The following is an 11,194-nucleotide window of genomic DNA, read 5'->3' on the forward strand; positions in this document are numbered from 1 at the left end:
CAGGGATCCTCAGATGATGCAGGAGCCTGGGTTCCCCTGGCTAAGGATTTGGACCTTGTCCCGAAGGTCATGGAGAGCTTTTGAAAGGCTCAATGCAGGATAATGAGAACATGTCCTGAGTTTTTTACCTACATCCTCTCATGCAGCACTCAGAGCCATGCCATCACATTGAAGATGCTGAGCACAGAGCGTTAGGTAACTGGCCCGAGATCACACAGATATGCCCTCCAAAGAGGCCCTTCGGCTGCACCCTGGAAAATGGCTTGGAAGGGAACAGAGAAGAGGGAGGGAGCCTAGTTAAGAGAATGCAGGGGAGCTTTGATACAGAAAACGCGTTTCCAGAACGCCATCTGGTGGCCAAAGACAGAGAAAAAGGCACAGAAGCATGAACAGGGGACAGCCACGAAGACAAGAAGTGGGGGCCTGGGGTTCATAAATATCCACAGCTCCAGTCCCCCTTGCTGCACAGAAGAACACAACGGGAGAGGCTACTCGCAGATGACAATAATGTCTCTTAATGGAAAACCTAATATGGAGTAAGGCCGCAGAAGCAGTTATGGAATTCATGATAATTTTACTTGCGTTAACATTTATATTCTTCAGAGGACATCATTCTCTCTCTATATATAAATATTTACATATAGTTTTATATCTGCTCTGTGTGTGTGTGTGTGTGTGTGTGTGTGTGTGTGTGTGTTGTTTTGACTGAGAATGTGAATGCAAAAAATGATGCACAGGTCACAAGAAAGTTTGAATTTACATTTTACAGGTGGTTTATATTGTTTGTTTTATTCACGTTGGGGGCATGAAGCTAAGATAACCCTTTGAGATTTCAAAGCTGGCAAACAAGGCCCAGGCTTTTTAAAGGTGATCACCTCTGAGAATGAGGTCCCTGTTTAATAATTTTCTCTCCTCCTTCTGGCTGCAGGGGTCAGCTGCTGTTTAGCAGTCAAATGCCAAGGGGTGAATGGAGCTGTCACTAGAGTTTGTCTGGAAAGGCGACATTTCCTTGAGTTTTGAAATAGGTTTGAAGGAGTGGAGGTACTCTGAAATAGGTTTGAAACAGCTGAGGACAGCCTCCCTTAAGTCCAAAATACTTTTTTAAAAGGGCAGGATTAGGGTTGTGCTTGAAAGCCTCACTCACCACCAACCTTGGAGTTGTTCACACTTGGGTTCTTAACCATGGGGAGAGCTGAGGGGTGAAGTGGGAGGGGTGGGGGGGTGGTCAGAGAATCTTCTTAAAACACCTGGAGCCCTAAGGAACCTTGAGAGATCAGACCAGTGTGGTGTGACTCTCACCCTTGGAGGACTCGCAGGCCAGCTAAATGAAGGCTAAGATTACACCCCACCCCTACGTATGTCCTGCTGGGCTGGCTGCCTGCTTCCAGAGCTCAGGTCTTCCAGGCTGGCTCCTTGTGAATCTGCCTTGTGGTTGCCACAGCATCATCACCAAGGCAGCTTTGCAGAAGCCAAGAAGCATCCTTAGGCTCATCCCAGATAGGAAGGTGGCTGGATCATCCAAGCTCAGCATCTTTTTTTAGGGAGATCTGGTTGAAGTTTTAGATTCCTAGTCAGACCAGGAATCTTGACTAGGAGAATCAGGTAGATGTTCTGAGTTATCTGCTCCTGGCATGGTACTTTGTGGACTTTGGAGAGACAGGTGACAGATGTTGACTCCCACACAATGGCACCTCTTTCTAGGGTCAGTGCAGAAAAAAGAGGGTATTTTGCAGGGAGAAATTTGCCAAGAAATAGGACTTTTCAAGAAATGAAAAAGTTTTATGTCTTGATTAAGAGCGGCAGTTCTCAAAAGGGGCCAGATATCAAAGTCACTTGGAAAACTTTACAAAATACCAAGGACAGGGCAAGAAAATTCATATTTTTCCCTTTCCCAGAATACTGCCAAAGAATATTCTGTAATTGCTAGCTCCGTTCCACGCCCTTCCCTGCTTCTAAAACGCTTCATCTTTCAGATCATTTGGGACAGGACTGGGGAAGTTGATTGGACCTTTTTGCTGGAAAGACAGGCTAAGTTGATTTATGTGATAAAAATAAATAGACGGGAGGAGGGGGATTTCTGCAATCTGAGGAAATTACGGAGAGCAGTACACCAGACAACAGCAGAGGCTGTGAAGGAGGTAGAAGGAAGATGAAAAAGACTTCTGAGTTTGTTACTGCAAATTATAGACCTCCTTTATGATTTTCAAGAAAAATACAAGAAAAGATTTATATGTTCTTTTCCAAATTTATTTTTTGCCTTAGTTGCCATAACATGGACCCAAAACTGGACCACTTGAGTTCTGGGTTGATAAGAGTGACATACTCACGTCCTCCCTGACCCTTGAGAGGAAGGGCACTACTGCTGGTATATAGATTTCAATTTTGATATATTCTGGGTTATTCTGACATGTATCCTTATCTCTACCCCAACTTCATCGAGAACCACTCATTAGAACTTCTCAGAAAGGCCAAACTCTATAGCGATCAGGCCTTTCTTAACCCAGCACCCTCGTGATATCCACCTCTACCCCACACCTGTGTCACTACTCATTAGCGCTCCATACTCACCTGGCTTTCTCTCCATATTTCTGCAAACTCCTCTATCTGCTTCTCTGGCTCCTTCTTTGGTTTTTGTTTCTTCCGACTCCCAGGTGCAGGCATGTCCCCTAGACACTATCTTCTATTCTCTCCTCTATGTAGGGTTATTGGTCCAGAAAGAGGTTGTTGGATTTAGTAAATAAAAATGCAGAGCGCCCAGTTAAATTAGAATTTCAGATAAGCAATGAATAATTTTTAGTATAAATATTTTAATCTGGCAACTGTGCCCAGAAATAATTTATGCTTTCAACACAAGTTCCTTTTTTAAAAAAAAAAAAAAAAAAAGGAATTTTGGGATGAACTTTCTAGAACACTTGGTGAGAGGCGGAGGAGCGGTAGCTGCCCGAGCTGCGCCCAGCTCTGCGCTCCTTCCCACACTGGCCTCAGCCCACTCACCGGCAGTAGAAGATGGTGAAAGAAATCACTTACTACGATGTTTTGGGGGGGTCAAACCCAATGCTACTCAGGAAGAATTGAAAAAGGTTTATAGAGAACTGGCCTTGAAGTACCATCCTGATAAGAATCCAAATGGTGAAGAGAAGTTTAAACAGATTTCTCAAGCTTATGAAGTTCTCTCAGATGCAAAGAAAAGGGAATTATATGACAAAGAAGAACAGGTAATTAAAGAGGGTGGAGCAGGTGGCGGTTTTGGCTCCCCGTTGGACATCTTTGATACGTTTTTTGGAGAAGGAGGAAGGATGCAGAGAGAATGGAGAGGTAAGAATGTTGTACATCAGCTCTCAGTAACCCTAGAAGACTTATATAATAGTGCAACAAGAAAACTGGCTCTGCAAAAAAACGTGATTTGTGACAAACGTGAAGGTAGAGGAGGTAAGAAAGGAGCAGTAGAGTGCTGTCCCAATTGCCGAGGTACTGGAATGCAAAGAATTCATCAGATAGGACTGGAAGGGTTCAGCAAATTCAGTCTGTGTGCATGGAGTGCCAGGGCCATGGGGAGCACGTCAGTCCTAAAGATAAATGTAAACGCTGCAGTGGAAGGCAGATAGTTGAAGAGAAGAAGATTCTAGAGGTTCATATTGACAAAGGCATGAAAGATGGCCAAAAGATAACATTCCACAGTGAATGAGACCAAGAACCAGGACTGGAGCCAGGAGATATTATCACTGTGTTAGATCAGAAGGACCATGCTGTTTTTACTTGACGACGAGAAGACCTTTTCATGTGTATGGACATACAGCTGGTTGAAGCATTGTGTGGCTTCCAAAAGCTGATATCTACTCTTGACAGCCGAACCATAGTTATCACCTCTCATCCAGGTCAGATTGTCAAGCATGGAGATATCAAGTGTGTACCAAATGAAGGCATGCCAATTTATCATAGACCATATGAAAAAGGTCGTCTAATCATTGAATTTAAGGTAAACTTTCCTGAGAATGGCTTTCTCTCTCCTGATAAACTGTCTTTGCTGGAAAAACTCCTACCAGAGAGGAAGGAAGTGGAAGAGACTGATGAGGTGGACCAAATAAAACTGGTGGACTTTGATCCAAATCAGGAAAGATGGTGCCATTACAATGGAGAAGCATGTGAGGATAATGGACATCATCCCAGAGGTGGTGTTCACTGTCAGACCTCTTAATGGGCCAGTAAATAACACTCACTGCTGGCATTTTACATGCAGTAGTGAATGAGGAAGGATTGTAATCATAATATGTTCACTACTTGCTCTGGTTTTTAATATTCAACTATAGTAGTATTTTAAAAAGTTAAATGAACAATACATGCAAATATAAAAGCTCTGACTTTGCCCTGTATGATGACCTGTGTGCAAAATACAGTCTAATACCTGTAAAAACTACTTTACAGAGAAGTTCCCCTAGCATTTCTAGATCAAACCTTGAAATTGACTTCAGCTATGTACGTGGACAAGCTTTGACTGAAATGCTAGGTATACGTATTGGCTTCAATATATGACCCTTCATTGTTAAGCTATGAAAGTAAAACTGTATCTAACTGGCAATGAGGAAAAAAAATTGTAGAGAAGTGTTGGTCTGTATAGTTCTTTGCATTAAGCGGGATTCATTGTAGTGCCTCTGCATTTATTCTATTGCCTCAACTGTTACTTGAAGATGGCATGATATATAATTTATCCTGTGGTATCAGTGATTAAAATGATACCTTTCTGTAGGAGGGGTTTATCATAATATGCTGCTTCTTGAAGGCTTGCACTTCCAGAATTGTTTTCTTCTGCTGTGCCATCCATATATATATCCATATGTATCTTAACCAGTCCTGGTTATTTACCGCCCCCTCCCTCCTTGTCTGTGGACGGTGATAAGCCCAAGTAGTGACTTCAGAGCTGGGTAACATAAAAATTAAAGTGAAGGCTGGGCGTGGTGGCTCAAGCCTGTAATCCCAGCACTTTGGGAGGCCGAGGTGCGTGGATCACGAGGTCAAGAGATCGAGACCATCCTGGTCAACATGGTGAAACCCCGTCTCTACTAAAAATACAAAAAAAAAAAATTATCTGGGCATGGTGGCACGTGCCTGTAATCCCAGCTACTCAGGAGGCTGAGGCAGGAGAATTGCTTGAACCCAGGAGGCGGAGGTTGCGGTGAGCCAAGATCGCACCATTGCACTCCAGCCTGGGTAACAAGAGCGAAACTCCATCTCAAAAAAAAAAAAAAAAAAAAAATTAAAGAGAAAAGACCTTTACGTGGAGAAGTAATTTGCATGCGTAATATAGGAAGATGTTCTTTAGCTATGTTACAGGATTACTTTAAACCACTTGACTTATGCCCCAAAGTAACTAATGTTGGTAGTATAGCAAATTATGATGAATAGCTTTAATTGTATGTTTAAAAGTCTCATCATATGTTCACATGCTTAAATCTGGGTATCAGAATTTAAGCAATTCTTGAAATGTATTGTCTTCTTAATATACTAATTACAAAGCATCTCCAAAAAAAAAAGGAATTTTGGTTTACACAGTGAATTTGAAAATCTATTAGTAAACACACAAAAAAATCAAACATATTGACTGGGAGCATCATCTGTGCATGAATATTCAAACGCGAACTCCGTTGATTGGCCTTGTTATGTATTTGGTGCTTCTGGGTGACTCCAAGATTGAACTGTTTTACACAGAAAGAACCGCCCTGGAGGCCTAGATGATACTCATTTATTAAATCATTTGGTCATCCAGTTACTCATTTATTTGGTGGAATTCGGCATGTTCCTCTCTATTTACAAGGTCATTTTTTTGGCAAGTGAAGTAGCTCAAGTTGACCCACATTTTCCCTTCCTCTAAACCATTGGCTTGGTTTTTTTCTTCATATAGAATTAAATCGGCCTAATTCTCTCCTTGCTTCAGAAAGGCTCTTGCAGGAAGGAAAATGAGTCTTCCCATCGTTACATAAATTCTCAGGGGCTTTCCTTTATAAGTTTATGACAGCCAGGAGTTGAGCCTGGAGCTCTGAGAGAAACAGCCGCACGCTGATTTATGATGGCAGCTGCTGCTAAATCTCACCCCTCTTTCCTCCTTACAGAACCATGTTACCTTGGGGTTACAAAACTCTTTTCACTATTATTCAGGGGAATAATAATAAAATGCCAGGTTTAAAGTATAAACATGATCATTCTGTGCCTATTATTGTAAATCAAATTTTACCTTGCATCAGAAGCACAGAAAACAGTTTATACTGTCAGTCATCTCAAGCCCTTGTAGCAGTCAGTCTTTATATAACCCTGGGATGACCTGACCTGAGTTATTGTTCAGGTTGCACTGGCCAGGGAAGCTGGTCATGCAGGTAATCTGGCTATTTCTCCTTATAGACCCAGTTGCCCACTTTCCTTGAGCCAAGTATTGACTTGGTCTAAGCATAGCAATTGGGTTAATGACATGGGCTCAGGGCACCAATTGCCTGGGTTCAAGGATTGGCTTTGTAATTTACCATCTGTGTGACAATGGCAAGTTAGTTAACTTATCTGTGATCAGTTTCCTTAGCTTTAAAATAGGTATGAAGATGATGATGATGGTGCTATAGGGTTGATGTTGGGTTTATCTTTGTTAACATACAGCACTTAAAGTGGGGACTGGGACATAAGCAGCACTTAGGTGTTAGTTATTTATAATTGTGCTTCTAGTGTGTAGGGCTTCCATTTTTTTAGGATGAAGCCTATTTTCTTTTTTTTTTTTTTTTTTTTTTGTGAGACAAAGTCTCACTACCAGCAGGCTGGAGTGCAGTGGTGCAATCTGGGCTCATTGCAACCTCTGCCTCCTGGGTTCAAGTGATTCTCCTGCCTCAGCCTCCTGAGTAGCCAGGATTACAGATACCCACCACCAAAGCCCGGCTATTTTTTTTTTTTTTTTTTTTTTTTTTTGGTACGTTTAGTAGAGACGGGGTTTCACTATGTTGGCCAGGCTGGTCTTGAACTCCTGATCTCAGGTGATCCACCTGCCTTGGCCTCCCAAAGTGCTGGGATTACAAGCATGAGCCATCACCCCCAGCCGGAAGCTTCTATTTAAAAAGAAATTTTTTTTTTTTTTTTGCGGATTCCCACACAATAATAGACTTTTAAGATCTACATGATGAGTAAATACGCAATGACAAGAGACCAGCAAGAATTCAGGGATACTTCTGTACTGTGGAAGGGCTCATTACTGTTTATCCAAGATTTAAACAGGATTTTCCTTTCCACACTGCTGCCCCTCTATGTTCAAGGGCTTGTTTCAGGCGTGCTTGTGAGTGGTGGCTATGGAAAAGGAGGCAGTCCCCTCGGGACAATGGGATGAATTCAGCAAAGTTTCTGGGCACCCACAGGATGCCAGTGATGGACGGGAACAAATGCAAGCACAGTCAGATCTGCTAACCTGCAGAGTAACAAGCCATAGTTGGTGACTCGCTCCGAATCTCCACTCCATGGCCTGGGTCCCGACCTCTGGTCTAGGTTGTACACTGTATCCTCCCCTCTCCCTAGGCTCCATCATCATCCTGGGGACGGGGTGGAATCGGATCTCTTTCTCTGTGTTCTCATTCTCGCCTACCCTTACGTCATGAACTCGAATCCTAACTTCCCTTGGGCCTTCCCATTTAGTTCTTAAGGCAAGAGCTATTTTACTGTCTGTGCATTTGTTACAAAAAATCCTAATTATCTTACAGGCTCCTGGAGAGAGTCAGACTGAGGAGGAATTGGCTCTAACTGTGGCTCCACCACTGTGTGATACTGGTCAGAACTTAGTGCCTCCATCATCCTTAGCAAACTAGCACAGGAACAGAATACCAAATACCACATATTCTCACTTGTAAGTGGAAGCTAAATGATGAGAACACATGGTCACAGAGAGGGGAACAACAGACACTGGGGCCTATTAGAGAGTGGAGGATGGAAGGAGGGAGAGGATGGGGGAGAATAATAAGTACTAGACAATACCTGAGTGATAAATAATCTGTACAACAAACCCCCATGACATGAGTTTACCTATGTAACAAACCTGCACATATAGTCATGAACTTAAAAGTTAAAAAAAGAAGTGGCCCCAGGCGTGGTGACTCACATCTGTAGTCCCAGCACTTTGGGAGGCTGAGGTGGGTGGATCGCTTGACCCCAGGATTCAAGACAGCCTGGGCAACATGGCAAAACCCTGTCTCTACTAAAAGTACAAAAATTAGCCAGGCATGGGGCCGTGCGCTGGTAATCCCAGCTACTTGGGAGAATCGCTGAAACCTGGGAGACAGAGGTTGCAGTGAACTGACATCGCACCACTACACTCCAGCCTGGGTGACAGAGCAAAACTTGGTCTCAAAAACAAAACAAAACAAAACCCCAAAGCATAATAATACAGTTGAGCTCAAGTTTATGACATTGCTGTCTTCTTTTTTTTCTTTTTTTGAGACAGAGTCTCGCTCTGTCACCAGGCTGGAGGGCAGTGGAGCAATCTTGGCTCACTGCAACATCCACCTCCAGGATTCAAGCGATTCCCCTGCCTTAGCCTCCCAAGTAGCTAGGATTACCAGTGCACACCACCATGCCTAGCTAATTTTTTTATTTTTACTAGAGAAAGGATTTCACCATGTTGGCCAGGATGGTCTCGATCTTTTGACCTCATGATCCACCCGCCTTGGCCTCCCAAAGTGCTGGGATCACAGGTATGAGCCACTGTGCCTGGCTACATTGCTGTCTTTTATTACATCTTTTTATATTAAAAATAATAATGAATAAAAATGTTATAAATAGTAATTGTGTAAATATAAAAGGCCTTATTAAAAAACAAAGCTTAGTGCCTCAATTTTCTCTTCTGTAAAGTGGAGACATGAAATTACATAAGTCACAGGGTCCTGGGCATTTAAATGAGAGAATGTACATGAAATATTTAGCACAGCGGAGGGCTAGGCACATGGGGAGAGACCAAAGACACTAAAGTCTATTATTTTCCTAGAATCAAAACCAAAACTTATTAGAAGGCTCTCTTTATCCAATTCTGTCCTCAAAATTGGACTCTAAATCTTTAGTTCACTTTAAACATTCACTAAATTATTAACACTGCTTTGAAATTCTCTATTCTCTCTATCCTGTGACCTCTGACATGAGGTCATGACCTGATGTCACAATTCACCTCCTGCTCTGACTTTGTGAGAATTTCCCAAGTTGGTTGATGCATGGGGTCCCTCACTTTTTCCATCTAAGAGGTCTCTGGTCTCCCTCTCTGAGCACTCTGAGGTAGGGTTGCTGTGCATTTGCTCTTGGTGTTATTCCTTTTGCTAAACATGAATAATGATATTAATGAATGGCTTTGGAGATTCTTCTTCCTTCCTTTGCATTTTTCAGAGGTATGTTTCTGGTTTTGGTATCTATGAGAAGGGTATTTAGGTTTCTGTCCTGTGACAAAATCAAGATTTATAGTACAGAAAATTAGAAGTGATTATTTGTATTTCAAGGTTCTCTCTGTGGCAGCCAGGTAAGCCCTTGGGTGCCCTCATTTACTCACTTGTTTTTTTTCTCTCTCCTGGGTATAAGACCAACTACATAATTTACAAAGCCCAGGGCAAAATAAAAATGCAGCCTCTCATTCACAAATTACCGAGAATTTCAAGAGGGTGAAAGCATAGCATCAAATCAAGAGCAGGGCACTTCTTTTTTATTTTATTTTTTATTTTAGTTTTTCTGTAAGTTATGGGGGTACAGGTGGTATTTGGTTACATACGTTCTTTAGTGGTGATGTATGAAATTTTGGTGTACCCATCACTGGAGTAGTATACCTATTTGGAGTCTTTTATCCCTCATCCCCCTCCCACACTTCCCCCACAAGTCCTCGAAGTCCATTGTATCATTTTAAGAGCAAGGCACCTCTAAATCTGGGGCCCTTCTAAGTGCAGGGCTCTATGTGACTGCATTGGTTGCTGGCCCATGAATCTAATCCTGCCTATGAGGCAATGGTGGTAAGAGCTTTAGAATCTTGTAGGCTTAGGTTAGAGTCCTAGCTCTGCAAGCTACTCTTTTGGAGGAAGAAATATAAGAAAAAGTGGGTGCAGGAGCTTATTAGATTGTGAGGGGCACATTAGTTTGATGGATCCTAGGAGCAGTAGCCAACATTTTATTCCACTTCAAGTGCTGAGAACAGTGCTTTGTACCTAAAAAACTTTTTAATTAAGACATAATTCACATGCAATACAATTAACTCTTCAAAAGTATATAATCCAGTGGTTCTAGTACATTCACACAGCTATACAACTATCACTACTCTCTAATTCCACAATATTTTCATCACCCAAAGAAACTCTATTTCTATTAGCAGTCACTTCCCATTCTCTCCTGCCTCAGCTGCTGGCAACCATGAAACTACTTTTTGTCTCTGTGGATTTGCCTATTCTGGACATTTCATATAAATGAGAAACAATATGTGGCTTTTAGTGTTTGACTTCTTTTTTTTTTTTTCAGATAGAGTCTTGCTCTGTCACCCAGGCTGGAGTGCAGTGACTCACTGCAACCTCCATCTCCTAGTTCAAACGATTCTCCTGCCTCAGCCTCCTGAGTATCTGGGACCACAGGCATGTACTACCACACCCAGCTAATTTTTGTATTTTTAGAAGGGACAGGGTTTCACTGTGTTGGCCAGACTGGTCTTGAACTCCTGACCTCAAGTGATCCACCTGCCCCGGTCTCCCAGAGTGCTAGGATTACAGGCATGAGTTACCACACCCAGCCATGTTTGACTTCTTTCACTTGGCATAATGTTTTCAAGGTTCATCCATGTTGTAGCATGTATTAGTACTTCATTTTTTTTTTTTTTACAAGTTCTCACTCTGTCACCCAGGCTGGAGTGCAGTGGCACAATCTCAGCTCACTTCATTCCTTTTTATAGCTGAACAATATTCCATTGCATGAATATAACATTTTCTTAATTCATCTATTGATGGACATTTGGGTCATTTCCATTTTTTTTGGCTATTGTGAATACTGCTACTATGAACATTTGTCTACAAGTTTTTGTGCAAACATATGTTTCCAAGAGTAGAATTGCTGAGTCTTATTGTAACTATGTTTAACTTTTTGAGAATCTCCCAAATTGTTTTCCAAAATGGTGGCACCATTTTACAGTACCATCAGCAGCATATGAAGGTTCCAATTTCTCCCCATC

General features: G+C 42.1%; 1 pseudogene; it reads left to right on the top strand.

The window, feature by feature from the left end:
* Positions 1 to 3,006: 3,006 nt before the first annotated feature.
* On the top strand, positions 3,007 to 5,075 carry LOC101039093 (dnaJ homolog subfamily A member 1 pseudogene; annotated as a pseudogene).
* Positions 5,076 to 11,194: the final 6,119 nt, after the last annotated feature.

This window comes from Saimiri boliviensis, chromosome 1 (genome assembly GCF_048565385.1).
Source record: "Saimiri boliviensis isolate mSaiBol1 chromosome 1, mSaiBol1.pri, whole genome shotgun sequence".
NCBI lineage: Eukaryota > Metazoa > Chordata > Mammalia > Primates > Cebidae > Saimiri > Saimiri boliviensis.